Here is a 19986-nt window from a genome sequence, read left to right as displayed (position 1 = left end):
AGAATTTTACCTACTGCAATAATTCAAGAAAAACAAGGTATTCAGATTAGAAGAGATGAAATAAAACTATCACCATTTGCAAATGACATGACTGTCCCATAGAAAATACCAAAATATTTATTTAAAAACCACTAAAAATAAAAGGTGATTTCAGAAATATCCCAGGATATGACATAAACACATAAAAGTTCATCTTATTTCTACATATGAATAATACACATGAAAACTCTGAAATTAAAATAGAATACCATTTGCAACTATTCCAAAGAACATGAGATATGAGATAGTTAGGTAAACACTTAACAAATCTTGTACTAAATCTTTACTCTCAATTTTTGTAATAATGAGGGTAAAAAATTCAGATACTAAATAAATGTACAGACACACTGTGTTCATGGATTGAAAGACTCAACATAGATGACAATTTGCCCCAAATTTTTCTATAGGTTAAAAGCGCTTCCTGTACAAAAAAAAAAAAAAAAAAAAAAAAAAAAAAAAAAAAAAAAACTTACCCAATATTTCGTAGACATAAACTTTTCCTAAAATTTTAATAAATAGTCACAAGCCCTAAATAGATACAATTATTACAATAAAGAGTAACATGGGAAGAATCACTCATCATGAATCTGTTTTAATATATATCTACAGTAATCAAGACAGTTTGGTTTTAGTTTAGACACAAACACATAGATAAGTACAACAGAATGGAGAACGCAGAAATAGAAATATAGAAATATGCTCATCTGATTTTTACAATATAGTGTATATACTTGTATTAGTTCATTCACATATTGCTATAAGGAAACACCTGAGACTGGGGAATTTATAGACAAAAGAGGTTTAATTGGCTCATGGTTCTGCAGGCTATACAGGAAGCATGATGCTGGCATCTGCTTGGGTTCTAGAGAGGCCTCAGGAAAATTTCAGTCATGACAGAAGCCAAAAATTTCAGTCATGACAGAAGCCAAAGGGGAGAGAAGGCAGGTCACGTGGCCAGAGTAGGAGCATGAGAGCAAGGGGGTGGTACTACACACTTTTAAATGACGAGATACTGTGATAACTCATTCACTTTCATGGGGACAGTACCAAATCAATTTGTTCCTCCTAGATCTCTGGGCCTGTGATGGGATGGGAGACTGTGAAGACCTCTCACATGCCTTGGAGACATTTTTCCCATTATCTTGGCAATTAACATTTGGCTCCTCATTACTTATGCAAATGTATGCAGCTGGCTTGAATTTCTCCTCAGAAAGTGGGTTTTACTTTTCTATAACATCACCAGGCTGCAAATTTTTTGAACTTTTATTCTCTGCTTTCCTGTTAAACGTTAAGTTCCAATTCCAAACCATATCTTTGTGAATGAATAAAACTGAATGCTTTTAACAGCACCCAAGTCACCTCTTGAACGCTTTGCTGCTTAGAAATTTCTTCGGCCAAATGCCCTAAATAATCTCTCAAGTTTGAAGTTCCACAACTCTCTTGTGCAGGGGCAAAATGCTGCCAGTCTCTTTGCTAAAACACAGCAAAAGTCACCTTTATTCCAGTTCTCAACAAGTTCTTCATCTCCATCTGAGACCATCTGAATCTGGACTTAGTTGTCAATATCACTATCAGCATTTTGGTCAAAGACATTCAACAAGTCTCTAGGAAGTTCCAAACTTTTCCACATATTCCTGTCCTCTTCAGAGCCCTGCAACCTGTTCCAACCTCTGCCTGTTACCCAGTTCCAAAGTTGCTTCCACATTTTTGGGTATCTTTACAGCAGTGCCCCACTAGTACAAATTTGCTGTATTAGTCTGCTAATAAAGACACACTTGAGACTGGGTAATTTGTATAGGAAAAAGGTTTAATGGACTCACAGTTCTACGTGGTTGGCGAGGCTTACAATCATGGCAGAAGGTAAAAGAGAAGCAATAACACATCTTAAATGGTGGCAGGCAAGAGAGCTTATGCAGGGCAACTTCCATATATAAAACTATCACATCTCAAGAGACTTATTCACTACCACAAGAACAGTATGGGGAAATCTCACCCCCATGATTTAATTACCTCCCACCAGGTCCCTCTCACAAAATGTAGGGATTATGACAACTATAATTCAAGATGAGATTTGGGTGAGGACACAACCAAATCATATCAATTAACAATCTGGATGAAAAAAGAAGGGGAGTACATAGTGATAAAGCTTTCAGCTTAACAAGAAGACATTAACTATCATAAATATATATGCACTGAACATTGGAGCATCCAAATTCATAAAGCAAGTACTTCTTGACCTATGAAAAGACTTAAACAGCCACACAATAATAGTGGAGGACTTCAACAACCCACTGACAGGGCTAGACAGATTTTCAAGGCAGAAAACTAGCAAAGACATTCTGAATTTAAAATTGACACCTGACCAATTGAACCTAATAGGCACCTACAAAATACTCCACCCAATAACCACAGAACACGAGTTCCTCTCAACTGCACACATATTCTAAGATCAACTGCTTGCTTGGACATAAAGCAAGTCTCAATAAAATTAAATCATACCAGGCACACTCTCAAACCACAGTGCAATAAAAATAGGAATTAACACCAAGATTATCTCTCAAAACTACACAGAAACATGGAAATTAAACAACTTGCTTCTGAGTAACTCTTCAGTGAACAACACAATTAAGACAACATTTTAAAAATCATTTAAAGTTAATGAAAATAGAGACACAACTTACCAAAATCTTCGGGATGCAGCTAAAGTAATGTTAAAAGGGAAGTTTATAGCACTAAACATCTTCATCAAGAAGTTAGAAAATTTCAAATTAATGATCTAACATTGCCCCTAGAGTAACTAGAAACAAAACAAATTACCAACCCCAAACTCAGCATAAGAAAAGATATATAAAATCAGAGAGACAATGAATGAAACTGAGATCCAAAAGTCCATACAAAAGATCCATAAAACCAAGTATTAGTTCCTTGAAAGAATGAACAAGATTGAAATCTACAACAAAATACTAGCAAACCAACTCCAGCAGGACATTAAAAAGTTAATTCACTGAGATCAAATAGACTTTATTCCTGGGATGTAAGGTTGGTTCAACATACACAAATTAATAAATGTGATTCACCACATAAACAGAATCAAAAATAAAGATCATATGATTATCTCAATAGACACAGAAAAAGCCTTTGGTAAAATCCAAAATCTTTAGGCATTGAAGGACTATAACTCTAAATAATAAGAACTATCTATGACAAACTCACAGCCAACATCCTACTGAACTGGCTAAAGCTGGAAACATTCCCCTTGTGAACTGGAGCAAAACAAGGATGCTCATTCTCACCAGTCCTATTCAACATTTTATTGGAAGTCTTCACCAGAGACATCAGGCAAGAGAAAGGAAATAAAAGGCATTCAAATAAGAAGACAAGTCAAACTATCTCCCTTTGCTGATGATATGATTCCATACATAGAAAACTCACCTGTACCCCAAAACAATTGAAATAAGAAAAATAAAAATAAAAATAGGCAAAGGACATGAACAGACACTTCTCAAAAGAAGAAATAAAAGCAATCAGCAAACATATGAAAAAATGCTCAACATCACTAATCATCAGAGAAATGCAAATCAAAACCACAATGAGATGCTATCTCACACCAGTCAGAATAGCGATTATTAAAAAGTCAAAAACAAAACAAAACAAAACAAAAAACAGATGCTAGCGAGGCTGCAGAGAAAAGGGAACACTTATACACTGTTGCTGTAAATGCAGACTAATTAAGTATTAGTAGAAAGCAGTTTAGAAATTTGTCAAAAAAACTTAGAACTATCATTTGACCCAGCAATCCCATTACTGGGTATATATCCAAAAGAAATCAAATCATTCTACCAAAAAGCACATGGACTCACACGTTCATTGAAGCAGCACTATTCACAATAGCAAAAACAAGGAATCAACCTAGCTGACCATCAACAGTGGATTTGACAAAGAAAATGGGGTACATGTACAACATGGAACACTACACAGCTGTAATAAAGAACAAAATCATGTCCTTTGCAGCAACATGGATGGAGCTGAAGGACATTATTCTAAGTGAATTAACATAAAAACAGAAAACCAAATACCGCATGTTCTCACTTGTAAACAGGAGCTAAACATCTAATATATGTAAACATAGAGATGGCAACAATAGACACTGGGGACTACTAGATGAGGGAGGGGTAGGAAGGCATAAGCTGAAAAACCACCTATTGGATATTATGCTCACTATCTGGGTGATGGAATTATTTGTACCCCAAACCTCAGCATCACACAATATACCCATATAACAAACCTACTATGTACCCTTTAATCTACAATAGAAGTTGAAATTATAAAAAAGTATCATTTCCTATAAAGTCTTCCATAACATTGAAAAGGAAGAAATACTTTCCAACTCATTCTTTAAGGCTAGCATTGTCCAAATAATAAAATAAATAAAGACATAACAATAACTGAAAACTACAACCAATACCCCCTTATGAATTCAGAAGCAGAAATCATGAATGAATATCAGCAAATTTAATCTGAAAGTTTATAAACTCCTGTAGAGTTTATATCAAGAATGCAAGTCTGATGGAATATTTAAAAATCAATCAATGTAGATTACAATAAAAAGGAAAATATGTGATTCTATAAGTAGATACAGAAAATACATTTGACAAAATTCAACATCATTCATGAAAAAAAAAATAAAGCTCTCAAAAAGCTAAGAATAACTGGTGGTAGTCAAAATGATGTTAACGTAAGTGACTTTGGAAATGAGTGGCGATTATAAGTTAAAGATAAATGTAAATGTATATAAGCACCATACTATAGTTAATATTAAAGATTAACAATTCTAAAACCACTGTACCCATATGTTGGAATTGAAAAAATATGTAAATGGATTGTGGGAGCCAGCTTTCCTCATCATAACATGGGAGGTCACATATAACTGAGGATAGAAAGCTAGAATAAGTTATGTGATAGTGAACAAGAATCAGACATCAGTATGAACGCATGTGATATGGTTTGTCTGTGTCCCCACCCAAATCTCATCTTGAATTGTACTTCCCATAATCCCCACATGTTGAGGGAGGGACCCAGTGAGAGGTAATTGAATCATGGGAGCAGTTACCCCCATGCTGTTCTTGTGATAGTGAGTTCATTCTCATGAGATCAGATGGTTTTATAAGGAGCTTTTCCTCCTTTGCTTGGCAAATCTCTCACCTGCTGCTACATGAAGAATGATATGTTTGTTTCCCCTTCTGCCATGATCGTAAGTTTCCTGAGGCCTCTCCAGCCATGCAGAACTGTGAATCAATTAAACCTTTTTCCTTTATAAATTACCCAGTCTTGGGTATGTCCTTATAGCAGCATGAGAACAAACTAATACATTATGTTTAGCTCAATATAGGTACACATGTATATTTATCTTTATATACATATATGTGTGTATATATATTTATGCATAGATGTATGTGTGTGTATGTGTGTGTGTGTACAAATGATAGTATTCATTCAAATATTTCCTAGTCTCTCAACTGAGAGAGACTAGGAACAATGAAATCCAATGTATTTGAAATGAATCATATGACTAGTCATCTTTTTAAACCAAATTTGCAATATCTTTCATTAGGCAGTAAGTTGTCCGATTAATATCTGTAATCAGTTTAGTGAGAGATCTCAACTAATTAGCATACTATCTCATAGGTATACCCCAAATTTATACTAATTTGGGGTATAAATTTGGGGTATACATATAAGATAGCTCTAATTATTTTCCAAGAACTATGATAAGCTGTTTTCAGTTCAATTCCTGCTTTCTTTCTAGGTACTGGTGTTCCTTCACATCTCAGTTAAATTTTATATTTTTCACTCATTTTTAGATGAGAAAGCAGTTCTCATTTCGGTTCTTTAGTCTTGTGTATTGATACTAATATCTAATCCCCTGTTTATTTCAAAGTCCTTCTACTTTTTGCACACTGCCACCCTCCCACTTACCCCAAGATAATGGATAATGCCAGGAGGGATGTAGAGATCTTGTATTTTCCAACTCCCCTCTCATTTTCTGATATTGCTTTTCAGTCACTGGAGTAGAGAATAGGGAGTTTTTTGTTGTTGTTGTTGTTTTTTTAAATGACGCAGTCCTCTGAAGTACCTGCTCTAACAAGGTAGTCATTATAGCCTTACTCAACAAAAATGTCACTGTAGCTTGTTGTCAAAGGTTTGATATGGGCTGGAAATTGGCATCTCACAATGAGAATTGTTCTCTTGTGAAATCTAGTTAAATTTGGCAATGTTGTTCAGTGTTTCTCTGATGTATGCACCTTTGCTCCATACTGTAATATTTCCTCCAAGCCTACAGGCCCCAAATTCATCTTATGCTCTGTGATTCCTATTTCAGAGATAGTGAGAAGTTTAGGTTTCATCCTCCAAATCTTTCAAAAATGGGTACTTTGAGGGTGTGTCCCTTCACATTTTTCCACATGACTGGCCCTCATGCCATCTCTCTAGTGCTATTTCCCCATTTGATAACGGTGTATGGTTCATCAAATCTACAGGCTGTAGAGACAGTCAACTGGGAATTGGAATGTTTGTCTCCCCTTTTTTCAAGCACCACATTTCATGAGTGATTTTCTCTCTCGACTTCTGAGAGACAAATCATATAAGAGCTGACCCCAATTGTCTACTAATATAGTTTGGCTCTGTGTCCCCACCCAAATCTCATCTTGTAGCTCACATAATTCCCACGTGTTGTGGGAGGGACATGGTGGGAGATGATTGAATCATGGAGGCAGGTCTTTCCTGTGTTGTTCTTGTGATAGTGAATGTCTCATGACATCTGATGGCTTTGAAAACGGGAGTTTGCCTGCACAAGCTCTCTCTTTGCCTGCTGCCATCCACGTAAGATGTCACTTGTCCCTCCTTGCCTTCTGCCATGATTGGGAGGATTCCCCAGTCACATGGAATAAGTAAAATTAGATCTCTTTCTTTTGTAAATTACCCAGTCTCAAGTTGTCTTTATCAGCAGCATGAAAATAGAGTAATATATTTATTATGCATCATTTTGCCTCAACAAATGCTATTTTATGGATTTTCATGGTTGAGGATTGAGGGGAGCGGGAGAATATGTTGGAGTCAATCAAAACACTTCTATGTAAATTTAAATTTAGTAAGTTCAACATTTAGATATGGTCTTGCCAGAAAGCAGAGACATAAATAAGGGTACTCCACAGTGTTTAGAAAGGTGTAATAAAATCTGAAAGAACAAAGCAAACCTTTCTCAGAAAAACTGTCTTTTAAACATTTTAGTGTTCAATATATTTTAAAGATGCCCTATCATGAAATCCAATCTATTTTTACAGTTGTAGAACCTTGATGGTTCCAGCATCTTCTGAAGAGCTTTTCCCCTACTCCATTGCACACCATTTTTAGTGTTTAGCTCTCTGTCTCCTCTGAAAAACTGTGCACTCTAAAATAATGTAAAATAATATAACTTCTATTTCTGTATATTCAGCTGCAAACACAAGGTCAAAACATTTGTGGTTCTTATGAAACATTTGTTGAATAAATGTTTTAAAATTCCATATTAAATCTTCAGTAATAGGGGTTAGCTTTATATCATCTTCTTTATCCCTTTAGTTGCATTGCTGTATGCACATCATGATTAACTCTTAGGTTAGAAGTTAGGATATTTAAAATACAAAATGCTTTTTAAGTACGAAAAGGAAAGCATTATTGATAAATATAGTAAACATTTATAGATTTTTATTAAGCAATGAGCACTGTTGATCAGGCATTTCAAGAAGACTCTCAGATTAGAATCACAACCATATAGAAACAGAACAGTCACATTAGTGGTAAATATAAAGTTTAATATGTTTTTCATCCTACAAAAATAAGCAACATAGAGTAAGTAATTACACTGTTTTCTATAGTTCGGTTAGAATTTTAGCATAATGCAGCATCAACTTTTGAATTTCAACCTAATAAGCCAAACTTTAATTTCATTACCTTGGCATGTTTTTCCTCAGGTTCTGCATATATCTCTCATTTATTTTTAAATCTGAATATTGATTTGAATGTTAAAATCAGGCACATATATTTCTAAATAGTGTGGTACATTAATCTTTCCATTATCTTGACTTCCACAGGACTATGGACTCCAGAATGACTGAGAAGGTACATGTCTCAATGAGTAATGAACCATGGTTACATATGAAGTTATGTAGCCTTCCCTTAAGTGTCATAAGATTCCATTAAAACATCATTAAAGCATTATATTATGCTACCCTTCCAAAGACAATGTAGGCAATGTTACATTAACTTATGGTTAACTTTAACAAATAGAAAAGGTCAGATAAGACCACTAATGGAGCCATTATGGTCGCGGCTCCAAATGTTGTCATGTGAGACATTGGTTCTTTCAAATCATCAGTGGCTATATATATATATATATAAATTAAGGCATCTCATTACATAAAGAGAAAAGACAAAGAATGACCTTTTGCTTTCTGTAACAATTTACTGGGAGTATTATTACTGTAATGATACATTTTATTGAGTTGCACTTACATCTTTTACAAAGTGCTTTTATCTATTTCTAGTTTCTTTAGAACAACCTCATAAGATCTCTAATGCAGAATTAGCACATAATCAATAAGAATCTAATGAGTGTCTGCTGTGTACCCAGCATTGTGCTATGTACTCTGGGTGTTATAAAGGAGTATGGATAAAACTCTACAATTCATAATAACAGAAGACAGTCATTTAAGTGATGTTTTGTAACCAGTAGCCCATTTTCAACTACACCTAGGTTTAACTATGACACAGTTGGGACGACTTTGGCTTCTGGACTATAAGAGCAAACCATCTTTCAGTGTAAGTTTCTAAACTGTTGTAGGGGAGGCAAACTTTTACATCTACCCTCATAGGTTCCCCCAGCTGGGTCTAAGAAATTAATATAAGACAGATTAGCAGGAGAAGGCATACCAATTTAATACAAAAGTCATCATAAGTAAATAAAAACGCAAAGAAGTGTCACCAAATCCTTTATATTAGGTTGAACATAGACAGACAATTCCGGAAAATCAATTAAATTATGTGCTGAGGCCAAAGGAAGATAATAATTGTTTTAACAAGGTCTATTTGTACAGAATTGTCTAGGCTATGAGTCCCCATTGAAGAATGCTTCATTTTTCCTAATACAGGGAGGGCATCTTTCATATGGGAATTTTTATCTCCTGTTTTCAGGAAGTAATTGGGAGAGCAGAATGACCTTGCATCTGCTATTTTTCAAGTATCTTCAGCTCAGAATAATCCTTATACCAAGTTTTATATATTGGCATGGCATATTCTGCCACCCCTCACTGTATACTTTTTAGGGTAAAGCCATAATTATACTCCTGGAGTAATTCAACATACTTTCTCTCTCTCTCTTTTTCTCTCCCTCTCTCTCCCTCCAATAAACACAAACACAAACACACACTCACACCGACACCTAGTAGTTAAGTAAAAAAAAAGCATACAAAATATAAGAGATTATGATGGCTCAATGTAGAAAGAAACTATATATATATTAAGGTGTATATGTATATATATATTTTTTTTCTGGAATGAAACATACCTATCTAAAAGTACATTCAAAGGAATATAATTAAAATACAAAATGTGTAGGTTCTGTAGTTAATATATTCAAGTTTCAATGTTTTGGATATTTACTATATATTACACCTCAGACTAATACTACTAATATGTAATGATTTCTAAAATATGTTTAAATAATTTAATTCAACAAGTTTTTAATCTTAGTGGAAATAAACAGATGCCTTAAACAGCTAATACCTCCTTAACAAACTCACTTAAAATGATCATAAACTTTATTGATTTAAAAGTTAAATTAATTAAGGAGAAAGGGTACCCTTCAGGTCTATCATGATAACGACATGCTAAATTAGAATACAAATAGGCAACAACAAGGAATCACTTAAATACAGAGTTAGTATGCACATTGCAACATAGTTGTAACTACAATGAAGAAATATGCATTATTTTACCCTAAAACTTTACAAACACTAATATTTTTAAATTATGGTGTTGGCTGTTGAGATATGTTTCTTCATTTTTTTTCATAAATTTCTTTTAATGCCTCCTACCATCTTTAAGGGGATGAATTTGTCACAGAATTAATTGTTGAATTTCAATGCCAACCTCTCTTTTTTGTACAAATAGCAACTTAGGTAATTATGCAATAGGCCGTAACTAACTGAAATATGTATATTGCCCATTTGTCCCACTGCTCTTCATATTTGCTACAAGATTCTTAATGCTCACAACACTGCAGGAATTGAATTACAGAACATTAGCTACATTATTGTTACGATCATAGACTTCCATAAAACGGAAGTCCATGAAATAAAATTCCAAACTCTGTGTTTACAAAGCAATACTACACCTTGTTCTCTCTTCTGTGCCTTCTACCTCAAAAAGCTTACAATGATGTTGCTCACACAGCATAAAAAATTCCATTGAAACTCTTTATTCTTTAACTTTCTGGAAGCTTTCATATATTGCTGTTAATGAAATCAGTGCTAGATCAGTTTTCCTATTTCTCCTTCCTATGTCAGTTCCTCAAACCAAGTCCTTGTATGTCTATTCCCTAATCTCCAATTTGTAGACTTAATTACACTATATTTCCTAAGATAACTCTGACTCCCTACTAACTCCTGTGGTAGTTTAGTCTACAGTATGACATATGTATGTGTGCTTTGCATCATTTTGCCGTACTATTGTTCATTTCTTCTCAAGTCAAAAGGTACCAGTCTTTCAAAATGAGCCAGCACTTCTAAAATTACTGGGGTAAAGATTCATTTAAATAAATGGTGCAGAGACAAGTGAGTCCAAATGTAACAAAACACACAATAATGAAATTGAAATGTAGAGATCTGTATGTAAAAACATTTTAAAATATTTTTAGGAAAAAACAGGTATTAGAAGAAAACATAATTCTTTAACTTTTACATAGTAAAAGGTTTCCTAACTATGAGTAAAACTCTATAAATTGATATGCAGTGATTTCTAAGATGTGGTATTAAGTGAAAAAAAAAAAAACAAATTCAAAATAGTATAAGTATTTTACTCTGTGTAAGAAACAAGGAGTTATTATAAATGGGCATGTATCTGCTCATTTGTACAAAAGTTATACTAGAAATTTAGTAGGTTGGTTATCTATAGGTGGCAGGTGAAATAGAGGTGGTAAGAAGGGAGGAACTGGAACTGGGTAGCAGGGGTTAGGAGGGAATGACATTTTTAAAAGTCATAATCTTAGAGTTATATTAAAGTTTGGCATACACTTTACATGCTAAATATACAAAAATAATTAGAACCAGCCAGGATTGTGGGAAGGGGCTCAAATGAAATTTAAACATTAATAGGTGGATCTAACATTATAAATGAGTAAGAAAATCACACTAAAAGAATTCAGGTAGAAAATAATTGATATAAGTAACAGCACAACACAAATAAATTATAAATAATAAAATTTGTGCTTCCCAGTGTAAACAAAAATCTGTAAACCAACAGGGAGTTATTAAATGTACTTCATGGCAGTAAGGTAGAATCAAATTATAGGGATAAACTCATGGCTAAACACATACAAACACACACACATAGAGATATATGTACATATATACCTATACACAGATAAATAGGGTAAATATATAGACATGTTTGTATTTATATGGGTTACTATGTGTATAAATATATATATATATATACACACATGCATATATGTGTGTATATATGTATATGTATATTTCTAGCCCTGTCTCCTGAGACATGTAAGAAGTAATTTAAAAAAAGAAGTAATTACATCCCAATAACAATGAGTATACTTAGCACCCAGATCTTGGTCCCTAAATACCATTGTGCGATAAAGGAAATCAGAGCCTCTAGGAGAAGTGGTGCTTGATCCAGTTCTGGGGCAGAGGAAATACAAGATGTTCCTAAAATATCTGGTACTTCCAAGAAAGTAAAGAAATGCTCAAAAAATAATGTGGCCTGTCAAAAGAATACAAGAGATACTTCTCGTCTGGCCACATGGAATAGACTTATTTCTCCCACTCTTTCACAAAGTACAACTATAAATCCTGTAAAAACTATAAAAGGAGAGCAAAGGACAACACTGAAAAGTAGAAATATAAAGTTAGAATGCCTAAATGCCCCCAAAGTAGAGAAGGACTCTATAAATAGTGTATTAGGACCCCCAACCCAAGAGCAGAAGGTGGTCCAAGTCCAGAGAATTTTGATACACAACATAGCAATAGAACACAACTTAGGTAGGTTTATTTCACCCCAGGATCTAATAGAAGCCTCACCAACAACACTTGGCAAACTGAAGAGCACTGGCAGAGGGGATAAATCACCTAGAACATAAGTGGCCAAGAAAACCATTCTCTTTTTCTGCAAAATGTGAGATACCATTTTCCCCCATCTAGAGACACTGGCCAGGCGGGTGGTGCTGGTAGCACTATCAGCAGGTGGGTGGGGGGGGGGGGTGGTGAGGATTCTTGCCATAACCAACAACCTGCCTGGGGAGCCTCATTATCTTCACCAATCCTGAGACTCTACTCCCCTCTTTAGAGATATCAAGGATTTAGGTGATTCAGGAAAGGGAGATCCCACCATTAAAAGTACTAAGACCTGGAAGCACTCTTTGTTCTACAGGTCTGTGAGGTCCTTTCATCAACTAAAGACTGGCCCAAAGTGTCTGAGCCAGAAAGTTCTTTTCATCCCTCCAGGCTGGAGAATCCTTTACCCCACCTAGAAGAATCACATAATCAGGTGACTGGATGGCATTGTTAGTGAGACCACACCAAAACAAGTTTAAGGCCTGGGAAGTACTACTTATCCATGGGAAAATAATCCCTTTATCCACCTAGAGATATGAAGTAGCCAAACAACTCTAAAAAGTGGGATTTGTCACAACAAGTATCTAGCTGTAGAAAAATGTTTTGTCTCCAAGGGCTGGAAACCACCTTTCCTAATATAGAGGCACCAGGTGGCCAGACATAAAGAAGCTCATTCTGTACTCTCAGGATACACCAGCAGGGAGACAACAGAGCCAGGTAAACAAAACAGAAAAAAAAAATCACTACAAAGGCTCTGAAAATTCGATTTCCATGGGAACTGCATCCCACAAAATTAGGCTGTAACCTACGTGCTAAACCTAAACTTCCTGCCTAAATTGAAATATTTAAATAAGAACCAGATCCTTCTAACATAATAGTCAAAAACTCAAGAACATAATTTTTAAATAATTTGTCATAACAAGAACCAGGAAAGTCAGAACTTCAGTGCAAAAAACAACTGATCCTAACACTGAGAACATACAGATGTCAGAATTATCTGACAAGTATTTTAAACAACCATCATAACAATGCTTCACATTTCTGCACAGCGAAATAAATAATCACCAGAATAAACAACCTACAGAATGGGAGAAAATATTTGCAACGTATGCCTCCAACAAAGGACTGATATCCAGAATCTAGAAGAAACTCAAACAATTCAAGAAAAAAACAACAACAAAAAACAAACAACAAAGAAAAAACAATGCCATTAAAACCTGAGCAAAGCACAGGAATAGACATTTCTCAAAAGAATAAATACAAGGGGCTTACAGACACATGGAAAAATGCTCAACATCACCAGTCATTAAAGAAATGTAAATTAAAACCACGCTGTGACACTTTACACCAGTCAGAATTACTATTATTAAAAACTCATAAAACAACAGATGTTGGCATGGATGTAGAGAAAAGGGAACACTTACACACTGCTGCTGGGAATGTAAATTAGTTCAACTTCTGTGGAAAACAGTATGGAGATATCTCAAATAAATAAAACTAGAACTACAGCTTGACTCACCAGTCCCACTACTGGGAATCTACCCAAAGGAAAAGAAATCACTATATAAAAAAGACACCTGCATTTGTATGTTTATCACAGTGCTATTCCCAACAATAAAATAATGGAACCAACCTAAGTGTCCACCAAGGGTTGACTGGATTAAAAAATGTGATATATATACACCATAGAATGCAGTCATAAAAACAATGAAACCATGTCCTTCACAGTAATATGGATATATCTGGAGGCCATTATTCTAAGTGAACTAACTTAGAAGCAGAAATTCAAATATCACATATTCTCACAGTGGGAGCTAAACAGTGGGTACATATGGACACAAAGATGGAGATAATAGGCACTGGGAACCCTAAAAGGAAAGGGGAAAGGAGTGAAGGTTGAAAATTATCTATTGGGTAAAATATTCAATACTTGAAATATCCCCATATATTTCAAATTCCCCATTATGCATATAATATCCATGTATTAAGCAATTACATATACCCCCTTAATCTAAAATTCAAAGCGAACTTCACAAAGCAATTTCAAATTTATCTTGATGCAATGAAAAAATTTGAAAATTTTGTGAAAGAATTGTTAGTAATAAAAAAGAACAGAATGGAAATATTATAACTGAAAAATACAAGATTAATAAAACACTCTATATGTGGGTTCAATATTAGAATATAAATAGTAGAGAATAATATAAATGAATTTGGAAATAAGTAATATATTTCACCTAATAGAGATAAACTAAACTGAAAAAAAATAAATGAACAGAGCCTCTGGGACTTCAGGGGCAATAACAAAGCGTCCAATAATTACATCATTAGAGTTCCAGACAAAGATGGGAAGGAGAACAAAGTTTAAAGAGCTTTTGAAAAAATAATGGAAGAAACCTTTCCAAATATGGTGAAAGACATAAATCTACATATTTAAAGAGCTAAATAAAGCCCACATAAGTGAATTCAAATAATTACACGTCAAGACTCATTACAATTAAATTTCTGAAAATTAAAGACAAAAAATCTTGAAAATAGTCAGAGAGCACTGACACATTATAGGGGAACACCAATTCAAATGACAACATATTTCTCACCTGAAGCCCTGGCAGAAGAAGGAAGCAACATATTTTCCAAGTGCTGAAAGTAAAGAACTGTCAACTGATCAAAATTATTCTGGAAAGCAAAGGAAATAAAGACATATTATGATGAAGGAAAATTAAAATAATTTGTCCCCAGTAGACCCACTATTAAAGAGTACTAAATGAATTTCTTCAATATGAAAGGAAATGATAAATTAAGGAATATTGAAGCATAAAAATAAAGAACAGAAAGAGAAGAAATATGAATATATAATTTAAATTCACGAGTTTTCCTAATCATATCTGATGATTAAAATACAAACTATAACACAATCTGGCACTCAAAACAATAATACTTAAAAGTGAGGAATCTAAAATTAAATAGGAATAAGACTTTCAAAATTCACTTGAAGTGCTAAAATATGGATGGAAACCAGTAGACTGAGATAAGTCAACTATGCATATCATAATACTCAGAGCAGCCTCTTAAAAAATACAAAGATATACCCTCAAAACATTATAAATAAATCAAAACTGAATTCTAAGAAGAGTTTGAAGAGCCTGCAGTAATTTAGAAAACAGAAATAGAATTCAGAAACACTGAAAACAAACAATACAAATAATAAAATGACAAACTTAAGCTCCAACATATCAAATTATCTTATATGTAGAGTCTAAATACACCATTTAAAAGAAAATTACTACCAGAGTTAATAAAAGTAAGAAAAATAACACTAAATAACGCTATGCTGCTTTTAAGATACTGGCATCAAATTCAATAAAATCGACATTGAAATTAAAAGGGTGGATAAACATATACCATGCAAACTTTATTTAAGAAAAGCAGGAGTGACCATATTAATATAAAATAAATAGACTCCAGAGCAAAGAAACTGATGAGAGACAAAGGAAAAAAAACACATAATGATAAAAAGATCCACCAGAAAAATATAAATATCATAATGTATATGTACCACAAAACAGAACCTCAAAATATGTGAAACAAAAGCTGATAGAGTTGAAAGGAGAAATAAACAAATCCACAATTATAATTAGAGACTTCAAAACCTCCTCAAAGAAATGAAAAGAACTTCAAGTCAGCTCTGCAAAGTGTTACATAAATTGACCAGAAATGGCCTCTTCATATTGGTCCAAAATGGCTTGCTGCTTACTTTTTCACAGCAGACTAGGGCCATTAGTCTAAAAACTACCAATGCCAAACTCAAATCCTTACACGTGTAATTGCTTTAAAATACATTCCAAATATGTTCGTTGACCATTTATACATCTTTCGTAAAGTGTCTATTCACGCCCTTTGCCCAGTTTTTAATGGGGTTATTTGTTTTTATATTGTTGTTGAGTTGTTTGAGTACTTTGTAAATTCTGGATATCCATCCCTTGTCAGGTGTATAGTTTGCAATTATTTTCTGCCATTCATACAAATAGCCAACAAGCATAGGAAAAAATGTTCAACATCACTAAGCATCAGATAAATGCATATTAAAACCACAATGAGATATCATGTTACACCAGTCAGAATGGCTATTATTAAAAAGTCAAACAATAACAGATGTTAATGAAGATGTGGAGAGAAAAGAATGTTTATACACTATTGGTGAGAGTGTAAATTAGTACAACCTCTATAGAAAACAGTATGGAAATGTCTGAAAGTACTAAAAATAGAAGTACCATTTGATCCAGCAATCCCACTACTGGGTATCTACCGAAAAGAAAATAAATCATTCTATCAAAAAGATACCTGCACTTGTATGTTTATCACAGCACTATTCACATTAACAAAGATCTGGAATCAACCTAAGTGTCCATCAATTAATAAATGGATAAAAAAATTGTGTTAAATATACAATAGGATTCTATCATCTACAAAACACAGTGAAATCATGTCTTTTGCAGCAAATTGGATGGAACTGGAGGCCATTATCTTAAGTGAAACAACTCAGAAACAAAAAGTCAAACACTGCATGTTCTAATTTATACATGGAAGCTAAATAATATGTATACAGGGACATAATGTAGAATAATAGACAATGGATATTCAGAAGGGTAGGAAGCTGGAAGAGGGGAGAGGGATGAGAAATTCCCTAATGGGTACAACGTACATTATTCAGGTGATTCATACACTAAAAGCCTAGACTTCACTTTTATACAATATATCTATATAACAAAACTGCACTGGTACTTATAAAATTATGCAATTGTATGTATATATAAATCCAAAATAAACATATTTTAGCCATTTAGAGCCTATCCATTTTGCATACCCTGATTTGCACCCAACACTTACTAAGCATAGATAAGATGAACCCTGTAGCTATGACAGACTCCAAATTGTTGCTGCCCTTTGGAGCTCTCTTGCCAAGAGACTTTTCATTTTGCTGCTGAGTAACATCACCTAAACAAACAAGCCTCCTATTCAATTTCCTGTTCTCCTCTAGGGAGTCCCTTGACCTATTCCTCTTCTATGTGGTGGCCTCACACAACTGTCTTGGAGAATCTCTTGCTGAACACTGTCGAAGCATTGTCCAATAAAGCTTATTATGTGTTACTGCTGCTCATAATCCTGTATCTTTCTTATTTGACCCTGAAATCTCTGAACTTACCACACAAGGATACAGAAAATATGAATAACGCTTTCACACAACAGGATCTACATTGACGCACATAGTACACTCCACCCTACAAGAATAGAGTACATATTTTCTCTGTCTAGGGATAGATAGATACATAGATAGATGATTGATAGATAGATGGAGAGGAGTTTTTTTTAATGGTCCAAGAAAACACGTACTCTATTCCCAAGTACAAGGGATTCTCCTGCCTCAGACTTCCAAGTAGCTGGGATTACAGGCATGTGACACCACGCACGGCTAATTTTTGTATTTTTAGTAGAGATAGGGTTTCACATGTTGGCCACACTGGTTTCAAACTCCTGACCTCAGGTGATCCACCTGCCTCAATCTCCCAAAGTGCTGGGATTATAGGAGTGAGCCACTGCACCCGGCTAGAAAAGCTATTCTAAAATTTATGTGGAAAGACTCACGCTCTAGAATAGCTAAAATAATCCTGACAAAAAAGAATTAAGTGAGAGGAATCACTTTACCAGACACTAAGGTTTAGTATGTAGCTACAGTAATCAAGGCAATGGGGTATTGTAGAGGTATGAACACATAGATAAACATAACAAAATAAAAAAATTAGAAATATGCCCAGGAAAATTTGCTCACCTTATTTCTGACAAAAATTTAAAAAAAAAAAAAGATTAAATGAATAAATGATCACCTCTTCACCAAATGGTGCTAGACATCCATGCGCAAAAAATGAAAAGAAATAAAGTAAGCCGGCCGGGCGCGGTGGCTCAAGCCTGTAATCCCAGCACTTTGGGAGGCCGAGACGGGTGGATCACGAGGTCAGGAGATCGAGACTATCCTGGCTAACACGGTGAAACCCCGTCTCTACTAAAAAAATACAAAAAACTAGCCGGGCGAGGTGGCGGGCGCCTGCAGTCCCAGCTACTCGGGAGGCTGAGGCAGGAGAATGGCGTGAACCCGGGAGGCGGAGCTTGCAGTGAGCTGAGATCCGGCCACTGCACTCCAGCCTGGGCGACAGAGCGAGACTCCGTCTCAAAAAAAAAAAAAAAAAAAAAAAAAAAAGAAATAAAGTAAGCCTAAGCCTCAACATCCTATACAAAAATTGACATAAGATGGATCATGAACATAAGTATAAAATATAAAACCAGAAAATATTTAGTGAAAAACAGAAAAAAAATCTTCAGGATCTACAGCTAGGTAAAGAATTCTTAGGCTTGATACCAAAAGTATGATCTATACAAGGAAACAACAACAACAAAAAGATCATTACGACCTCATCAAGATGAAAATCTTTTCTCTGTGGATGAAGCTGTACAGAAGATGAAAGAAAAGCCGGACACTGAGAGAAATTATTCAAATTACCTACGCAATAAAATGATTGTATCCAGAATATATAAAGTTTCTAAACTCAATGGTAAGAAAACAATCTAATTAGAAAATGGACAAAATACATAAACAGAAATTTAAACGAAGATTTACAGATGACAAACAAGAACATGAAAAAATATGTTCAACATCATTAGCTACCAGGAAATACAAATTAAAACTTAAATTAAATACAATGACAAATTTATCAGAATGGCTATAATAAAAAATAATTACAACACCAAAGGTTGGTGAAGGTACAGAAAAAATGGATTGCTCATATGTTGCTGTTGGGAATGTAAAATAAGACTATGGAAAATAGTTTTAAAGTTTCTTATAAAATGAAACATGCAGTTGCCCTATAACCCAGCAATTATACTTTATTTCCCAGAGCAATGAAAATTTGTGTTTATTTTTTTAAAATGTATGTAATTTTTTAGGAGTTTTACTTCTAAAAGCAAAAAATTGGAATCAGCCTAAATGTCTTTCAAGAGGTGAACAGTTAAATAAACTGTGGTATGCCAATACCATGTGTGAGGGTTAATTTTTTATGTCAACTTGTCTTGGCCATATTGTGCCTAGAAATTTGGTCAGACACTATTCCTGATGTGTCTGTAAGGGTGTTTCTGAATGAGATAATATATGAATCAAGAGACTCAGTGCAGCAAATTGTACTCTGTACTGCGGATGAGTCCTATTCAATCAGTTGAAGGGCACCATTCAATCTGTTAAAGGCCTGAATAAAACAATAGACTTACCCACCAACTAGTAAGAGAAAATTCCTCTTGCTTGACTGCTTTTGGGTTCAAACGGAAACACTGGTTCATCCTGGGTCTTGGGCCTGTTAGCGTTCACATTGGAAAAGAACTGTCAACTCTGTTGGTTCTCAGGCATTCAAATTCAGACTGGAACTACACCATCAAGTCTCCTGGGTCTCCAGCTGATTGCAGATCTTGAGACATGCCAGCCACCATAATCGCATATCTCATTATTTTGGTCCTGGGATTT

General features: G+C 34.5%; 1 long non-coding RNA gene across 1 annotated transcript in view; it reads right to left on the bottom strand.

The window, feature by feature from the left end:
- LOC139360901 (uncharacterized) overlaps positions 1-19986 on the bottom strand; it is a 64505-nt gene extending 44519 nt beyond the window's left edge. Inside the window, exons 1-2 of the long non-coding RNA XR_011618482.1 lie at positions 19737-19986; positions 15020-15098 (exon numbers count right to left, since the gene is read on the bottom strand). This is a non-coding gene — a long non-coding RNA (uncharacterized lncRNA). The remainder of the gene's footprint in view (positions 1-15019; positions 15099-19736) is intronic.

This window comes from Macaca nemestrina, chromosome X (genome assembly GCF_043159975.1).
Source record: "Macaca nemestrina isolate mMacNem1 chromosome X, mMacNem.hap1, whole genome shotgun sequence".
Taxonomy (NCBI): domain Eukaryota; kingdom Metazoa; phylum Chordata; class Mammalia; order Primates; family Cercopithecidae; genus Macaca; species Macaca nemestrina.
This window is presented reverse-complemented; position numbering and strand designations above follow the sequence as displayed.